Source organism: Ambystoma mexicanum (genome assembly GCF_040938575.1).
Source record: "Ambystoma mexicanum isolate Mex_15411 chromosome 12 unlocalized genomic scaffold, UKY_AmexF1_1 Mex_chr12_unloc.1, whole genome shotgun sequence".
Taxonomy (NCBI): Eukaryota; Metazoa; Chordata; class Amphibia; order Caudata; family Ambystomatidae; genus Ambystoma; species Ambystoma mexicanum.
The window spans coordinates 5108181-5116914 of record NW_027182322.1 but is presented as its reverse complement, the minus strand read 5'-3'; the positions used below and the strand labels follow the sequence as shown (position 1 = coordinate 5116914).

General features: G+C 46.5%; 2 non-coding genes across 2 annotated transcripts; both read right to left on the bottom strand.

Annotated features, from left to right (window-relative positions):
* Positions 1-861: 861 nt before the first annotated feature.
* Positions 862-933, bottom strand: TRNAH-GUG (transfer RNA histidin (anticodon GUG)). The gene has a single exon. It is a non-coding gene; the product is annotated as a tRNA-His (tRNA).
* Positions 934-3329: 2396 nt separating this feature from the next.
* TRNAH-GUG (transfer RNA histidin (anticodon GUG)) lies at positions 3330-3401 on the bottom strand. The gene has a single exon. It is a non-coding gene; the product is annotated as a tRNA-His (tRNA).
* Between the last annotated feature and the right edge of the window lie 5333 nt (positions 3402-8734).

Sequence of the window (8734 nt, the reverse complement as noted above, 5' to 3'; positions counted from 1 at the left end):
TACCTTCTAATGTTTCATATGTGTAAGCACATTGTCCTCCTCCTGACCACATTCTAAAACTATGTGCAAATTGTTCCTTCCATAAACTGTCACTTCCTTGGCCCTTTATTTATAATGACTGTTATACTCTCTCTCTTTCCGCCACAGTATAAAAAAGCCTAGCACACCTCATGATTGGACTAAGAAATTCCTGTCATTTAGTTGGAAATGATTTTCCCATTATCCCCAAAAACTCCTCACTGTGTCTAAGAACGCTTTTTTTCACAGGACAATACAGATCAGATTGACTTGAAAGGTCCTTTCACGCGACTACAGAATGCCTCTCATTCCACTAAAAGATACGCCAGTGCCTACAATAGCCTAGGACTAGACTATGAGTCCCAATGTAGAAAGACCACAAGTCCACAGATATGCCTGTTTATTTAAACATCTGTATTATCATCAGCGTGTGACTGTAAAGGCGGGACCTCGCGCTCTCTGTAACGCGCTCCATTGGCAACATCAGTTAAATGTCGTTGGTTCAATCCCTCGCGGATGTTGTTTTTATTCCCATTTGTAACTGGGAAATACTGTCGCTGCAATACATATGTCTTAATCAAGCTAGTGGTTATTGACGTAAATGGCAGTGTTATAATGTTTCATGTACTGCAAATGTCACCACATAATGCGCTCTTAATTAGATTTGGTTGAAATACATTACAGTCACCCGATGAAAAAGTGTGCAGAGAGCATTAAAGAAACAAAAGGTTCATAACAGTAACAGGACATATCGAATTGTTTCAGTCCTCCACAGAGATTGCCAATGTATTAATGGAAATTCTAAAATATCTGCCCAACTGCCGTGACATTGCCTCACCGTAATGCCGTGACTCGGATTCGAACCGAGGTTGCTGCGGCCACAACGCAGGGTACTAACCACTATACTATCACAGCGAGCTACTTGGGCTGCTACCATGTGACGTTCCAACTCTATCATAAGCTGTACTCCATCTGTGATGTCATGACTCATGTTTGAATTAAAGGTTGGTTGTGATGTTATCCATGAGAATAAGTGGACACCTGATCCCCAGTCACTTATTAAAGATCTCAATAATCAAGTCAGAATCCAAATGAAAGTCATCAAAGTGGAGCCAATTAGAAATAATATAGTTACACAAACCTGGCAATGGTGCGGCAGCCAGGGCCGATAATGGCCCGCCAGCCTGAGAGCAGGAAAGTGTGAGAGAAGTGATGGTCTTGTGAGAATTTACAGCTGTTATTGACCCTGTCCCCTTCCATTGCAGAGTTTTCTCCCTATAAGAAGTGCAGAGGCTCCCTCCGGGTGCTAATAGTAAATTTATTTTTTTGCGCAGGAGAAGTGCTCTTCACCAATTGCACGTGCCAAATCACCCGAAGGCCACCACCATAAAATTCAGGCATTCATGTTCATGCGTCCTCCATGTTATGTCCTTATAAAGGGATGCATGTTCATGATGACTCCATGTCACACCTGCATACAAGGATGCATGTTCATGCCGCCTCGTTCTCTTGGCTTCATACAGGGATTTTATCTCCTCCCTGTCTCACCCTCATGCAGGGATGCATGACCAATGCTCCTTCCCTTCTCGCCCGCATACATGGATGCACGTTCATGTCTCTTCGTTCTCTCTGCTTCATACGGGGATTTTATCTCCTCCCTGTCTCACCCTCAGGAAGGGATGCATGACCAATGCTCCTTCCCGTCTCGCCCGCATACATGGATGCACGTTCACGCCTCCTCCTTCTCTCGGCTTCATACGGGGATCATATCTCCTCCCTGTCTCACCCTCATGCAGGGATGCATGACCAATGCTCCTTCCTGTCTCGCCCGCATACATGGATGCACGTTCACGCCTCCTCCTTCTCTCGTCTTCATACGGGGATCATATCTCCTCCCTGTCTCACCCTCATGCAGGGATGCATGACCAATGCTCCTTCCCTTCTCGCCTGCATACATGGATGCACGTTCACGCCTCCTCCTTCTCTCGGCTTCAAAAGGGGATCATATCTCCTCCCTGTCTCACCCTCATGCAGGGATGCATGACCAACGCTCCTTCCTGTCTCGCCCGCATACATGGATGCACGTTCACGCCTCCTCCTTCTCTCGGCTTCATACGGGGATCATATCTCCTCCCTGTCTCACCCTCATGCAGGGATGCATGACCAATGCTCCTTCCCTTCTCGCCTGCATACATGGATGCACGTTCACGCCTCCTCCTTCTCTCGGCTTCATACGGGGATCATATCTCCTCAATGTCTCACCCTCACTTCCAACATGTGTAACTTCTTGTTCTCTTTGACGTCTGGGGCATGGGTGGCTACTGCACAGCTCTAGATGTCGCCCACCTGCAAGGTGCTATGGAAAGCACTTTTCCACATTGGACGTGCTATATTAACCCCCTCTCCCCAAATACAATAAAAATAAAGAAATATATGTGCTTCCATAATGTCTACCTTCTAATGTTTCATATGTGTAAGCAATTGTCCTCCTCCTGACCACATTCTAAAACTATGTGCAAATTGTTCCTTCCATAAACTGTCACTTCCTTGGCCCTTTATTTATAATGACTGTTATACTCTCTCTCTTTCCGCCACAGTATAAAAAAGCCTAGCACACCTCATGATTGGACTAAGAAATTCCTGTCATTTAGTTGGAAATGATTTTCCCATTATCCCCAAAAACTCCTCACTGTGTCTAAGAACGCTTTTTTTCACTTGACAATACAGATCAGATTGACTTGAAAGGTCCTTTCACGCGACTACAGAATGCCTCTCATTCCACTAAAAGATACGCCAGTGCCTACACTAGCCTAGGACTAGACTATGAGTCCCAATGTAGAAAGACCACAAGTCCACAGATATGCCTGTTTATTTAAACATCTGTATTATCATCAGCGTGTGACTGTAAAGGCGGGACATCGCGCTCTCTGTAACGCGCTCCATTGGCAACATCAGTTAAATGTTGTTGGTTCAATCCCTCGCGGATGTTGTTTTTATTCCCATTTGTAACTGGGAAATACTGTCGCTGCAATACATATGTCGTAATCAAGCTAGTGGTTATTGACGTAAATGGCAGTGTTATAATGTTTCATGTACTGCAAATGTCACCACATAATGCGCTCTTAATTAGATTTGGTTGAAATACATTACAGTCACCCGATGAAAAAGTGTGCAAAGAGCATTAAAGAAACAAAAGGTTCATAACAGTAACAGGACATATCGAATTGTTTCAGTCCTCCACAGAGATTGCCAATGTATTAATGGAAATTCTAAAATATCTGCCCAACTGCCGTGACATTGCCTCACCGCAATGCCGTGACTCGGATTCGAACCGAGGTTGCTGCGGCCACAACGCAGAGTACTAACCACTATACGATCACAGCGAGCTACTTGGGCTGCTACAATGTGACGTTCCACCTCTATCATAAGCTGTACTCCATCTGTGATGTCATGACTCATGTTTGAATTAAAGGTTGGTTGTGATGTTATCCATGAGAATAAGTGGACACCTGATCCCCAGTCACTTATTTAAGATCTCAATAATCAAGTCAGAATCCAAATGAAAGTCATCAAAGTGGAGCCAATTAGAAATAATACAGTTACACAAACCTGGCAATGGTGCGGCAGCCAGGGCCGATAATGGCCCGCCAGCCTGAGAGCAGGAAAGTGTGAGAGCAGTGATGGTCTTGTGAGAGTTTACAGCTGTTATTGACCCTGTCCCCTTCCATTGCAGAGTTTTCTCCCTATAAGAAGTGCAGAGGCTCCCTCCGGGGTGCTAATAGTACATTTATTTTTTTGCGCAGGAGAAGTGCTCTTCACCAATTGCACGTTCCAAATCACCCGAAGGCCACCACCATAAAATTCAGGCATTCATGTTCATGCGTCCTCCATGTTATGTCCTTATAAAGGGATGCATGTTCATGATGACTCCATGTCACACCTGCATACAAGGATGCATGTTCATGCCGCCTCGTTCTCTTGGCTTCATACAGGGATTTTATCTCCTCCCTGTCTCACCCTCATGCAGGGATGCATGACCAATGCTCCTTCCCTTCTCGCCCGCATACATGGATGCACGTTCATGTCTCCTCGTTCTCTCGGCTTCATTCGGGGATTTTATCTCCTCCCTGTCTCACCCTCAGGAAGGGATGCATGACCAATGCTCCTTCCCGTCTCGCCCGCATACATGGATGCACGTTCACGCCTCCTCCTTCTCTCGGCTTCATAGGGGGATCATATCTCCTCCCTGTCTCACCCTCATGCAGGGATGCATGACCAATGCTCCTTCCTGTCTCGCCCGCATACATGGATGCACGTTCACGCCTCCTCCTTCTCTCGGCTTCATACGGGGATCATATCTCCTCCCTGTCTCACCCTCATGCAGGGAGGCATGACCAATGCTCCTTCCCTTCTCGCCTGCATACATGGATGCACGTTCACGCCTCCTCCTTCTCTCGGCTTCATAGGGGGATCATATCTCCTCCCTGTCTCACCCTCATGCAGGGATGCATGACCAATGCTCCTTCCCTTCTCGCCTGCATACATGGATGCATGTTCACGCCTCCTCCTTCTCTCGGCTTCATAGGGGGATCATATCTCCTCCCTGTCTCACCCTCATGCAGGGATGCATGACCAATGCTCCTTCCCTTCTCGCCCGCATACATGGATGCACGTTCATGTCTCCTCGTTCTCTCGGCTTCATTCGGGGATTTTATCTCCTCCCTGTCTCACCCTCAGGAAGGGATGCATGACCAATGCTCCTTCCCGTCTCGCCCGCATACATGGATGCACGTTCACGCCTCCTCCTTCTCTCGGCTTCATAGGGGGATCATATCTCCTCCCTGTCTCACCCTCATGCAGGGATGCATGACCAATGCTCCTTCCTGTCTCGCCCGCATACATGGATGCACGTTCACGCCTCCTCCTTCTCTCGGCTTCATACGGGGATCATATCTCCTCCCTGTCTCACCCTCATGCAGGGAGGCATGACCAATGCTCCTTCCCTTCTCGCCTGCATACATGGATGCACGTTCACGCCTCCTCCTTCTCTCGGCTTCATAGGGGGATCATATCTCCTCCCTGTCTCACCCTCATGCAGGGATGCATGACCAATGCTCCTTCCTGTCTCGCCCGCATACATGGATGCATGTTCACGCCTCCTCCTTCTCTCGGCTTCATACGGGGATCATATCTCCTCCCTGTCTCACCCTCATGCAGGGATGCATGACCAATGCTCCTACCCTTCTCGCCTGCATATATGGATGCACGTTCACGCCTCCTCCTTCTCTCGGCTTCATACGGGGATCATATCTCCTCAATGTCTCACCCTCACTTCCAACATGTGTAACTTCTTGTTCTCTTTGACGTCTGGGGCATGGGTGGCTACTGCACAGCTCTAGATGTCGCCCACCTGCAAGGTGCTATGGAAAGCACTTTTCCACATTGGACGTGCTATATTAACCCCCTCTCCCCAAATACAATAAAAATAAAGAAATATATGTGCTTCCATAATGTGTACCTTCTAATGTTTCATATGTGTAAGCACATTGTCCTCCTCCTGACCACATTCTAAAACTATGTGCAAATTGTTCCTTCCATAAACTGTCACTTCCTTGGCCCTTTATTTATAATGACTGTTATACTCTCTCTCTTTCCGCCACAGTATAAAAAAGCCTAGCACACCTCATGATTGGACTAAGAAATTCCTGTCATTTAGTTGGAAATGATTTTCCCATTATGCCCAAAAACTCCTCACTGTGTCTAAGAACGCTTTTTTTCACAGGACAATACAGATCAGATTGACTTGAAAGGTCCTTTCACGCGACTACAGAATGCCTCTCATTCCACTAAAAGATACGCCAGTGCCTACAATAGCCTAGGACTAGACTATGAGTCCCTATGTAGAAAGACCACAAGTCCACAGATATGCCTGTTTATTTAAACATCTGTATTATCATCAGCGTGTGACTGTAAAGGCGGGACCTCGCGCTCTCTGTAACGCGCTCCATTGGCAACATCAGTTAAATGTCGTTGGTTCAATCCCTCTCGGATGTTGTTTTTATTCCCATTTGTAACTGGGAAATACTGTTGCTGCAATACATATGTCTTAATCAAGCTAGTGGTTATTGACGTAAATGGCAGTGTTATAATGTTTCATGTACTGCAAATGTCACCACATAATGCGCTCTTAATTAGATTTGGTTGAAATACATTACAGTCACCCGATGAAAAAGTGTGCAAAGAGCATTAAAGAAACGAAAGGTTCATAACAGTAACAGGACATATCGAATTGTTTCAGTCCTCCACAGAGATTGCCAATGTATTAATGGAAATTCTAAAATATCTGCCCAACTGCCGTGACATTGCCTCACCGCAATGCCGTGACTCGGAATCGAACCGAGGTTGCTGCGGCCACAACGCAGAGTACTAACCACTATACGATCACATCAAGCTACTTGGGCTGCTACAATGTGACGTTCCACCTCTATCATAAGCTGTACTCCATCTGTGATGTCATGACTCATGTTTGAATTAAAGGTTGGTTGTGATGTTATCCATGAGAATAAGTGGACACCTGATCCCCAGTCACTTATTTAAGATCTCAATAATCAAGTCAGAATCCAAATGAAAGTCATCAAAGTGGAGCCAATTAGAAATAATATAGTTACACAAACCTGGCAATGGTGCGGCAGCCAGGGCCGATAATGGCCCGCCAGCCTGAGAGCAGGAAAGTGTGAGAGCAGTGATGGTCTTGTGAGAGTTTACAGCTGTTATTGACCCTGTCCCCTTCCATTGCAGAGTTTTCTCCCTATAAGAAGTACAGAGGCTCCCTCCGGGGTGCTAATAGTACATTTATTTTTTTGCGCAGGAGAAGTGCTCTTCACCAATTGCACGTGCCAAATCACCCGAAGGCCACCACCAAAAAATTCAGGCATTCATGTTCATGCGTCCTCCATGTTATGTCCTTATAAAGGGATGCATGTTCATGATGACTCCATGTCACACCTGCATACAAGGATGCATGTTCATGCCGCCTCGTTCTCTTGGCTTCATACAGGGATTTTATCTCCTCCCTGTCTCACCCTCATGCAGGGATGCATGACCAATGCTCCTTCCCTTCTCGCCCGCATACATGGATGCACGTTCATGTCTCCTCGTTCTCTCGGCTTCATACGGGGATTTTATCTCCTCCCTGTCTCACCCTCAGGAAGGGATGCATGACCAATGCTCCTTTCCGTCTCGCCCGCATACATGGATGCACGGTCACGCCTTCTCCTTCTCTCGGCTTCATACGGGGATCATATCTCCTCCCTGTCTCACCCTCATGCAGGGATGCATGACCAATGCTCCTTCCTGTCTCGCCCGCATACATGGATGCACGTTCACGCCTCCTCCTTCTCTCGGCTTCATACGGGGATCATATCTCCTCCCTGTCTCACCCTCATGCAGGGATGCATGACCAATGCTCCTTCCCTTCTTGCCTGCATACATGGATGCACGTTCACGCCTCCTCCTTCTCTCGGCTTCATACGGGGATCATATCTCCTCCCTGTCTCACCCTCATGCAGGGATGCATGACCAATGCTCCTTCCTGTCTCGCCCGCATACATGGATGCACGTTCACGCCTCCTCCTTCTCTCGGCTTCATACGGGGATCATATCTCCTCCCTGTCTCACCCTCATGCAGGGATGCATGACCAATGCTCCTTCCCTTCTCGCCTGCATACATGGATGCACGTTCACGCCTCCTCCTTCTCTCGGCTTCATACGGGGATCATATCTCCTCAATGTCTCACCCTCACTTCCAACATGTGTAACTTCTTGTTCTCTTTCACGTCTGGGGCATGGGTGGCTACTGCACAGCTCTAGATGTCGCCCACCTGCAAGGTGCTATGGAAAGCACTTTTCCACATTGGACGTGCTATCTTAACCCCCTCTCCCCAAATACAATAAAAATAAAGAAATATACGTGCTTCCATAATGTCTACCTTCTAATGTTTCATATGTGTAAGCACATTGTCCTCCTCCTGACCACATTCTAAAACTATGTGCAAATTGTTCCTTCCATAAACTGTCACTTCCTTGGCCCTTTATTTATAATGACTGTTATACTGTCTCTCTTTCCGCCACAGTATAAAAAAGCCTAGCACACCTCATGATTGGACTAAGAAATTCCTGTCATTTAGTTGGAAATGATTTTCCCATTATCCCCAAAAACTCCTCACTGTGTCTAAGAACGCTTTTTTTCACAGGACAATACAGATCAGATTGACTTGAAAGGTCCTTTCACGCGACTACAGAATGCCTCTCATTCCACTAAAAGATACGCCAGTGCCTACAATAGCCTAGGACTAGACTATGAGTCCCATTGTAGAAAGACCACAAGTCCACAGATATGCCTGTTTATTTAAACATCTGTATTATCATCAGCGTGTGACTGTAAAGGCGGGACCTTGCGCTCTCTGTAACGCGCTCCATTGGCAACATCAGTTAAATGTCGTTGGTTCAATCCCTCGCGGATGTTGTTTTTATTCCCATTTGTAACTGGGAAATACTGTCGCTGCAATACATATGTCTTAATCAAGCTAGTGGTTATTGACGTAAATGGCAGTGTTATAATGTTTCATGTACTGCAAATGTCACCACATAATGCGCTCTTAATTAGATTTGGTTGAAATACATTACAGTCACCCGATGAAAAAGTGTGCAAAGAGCA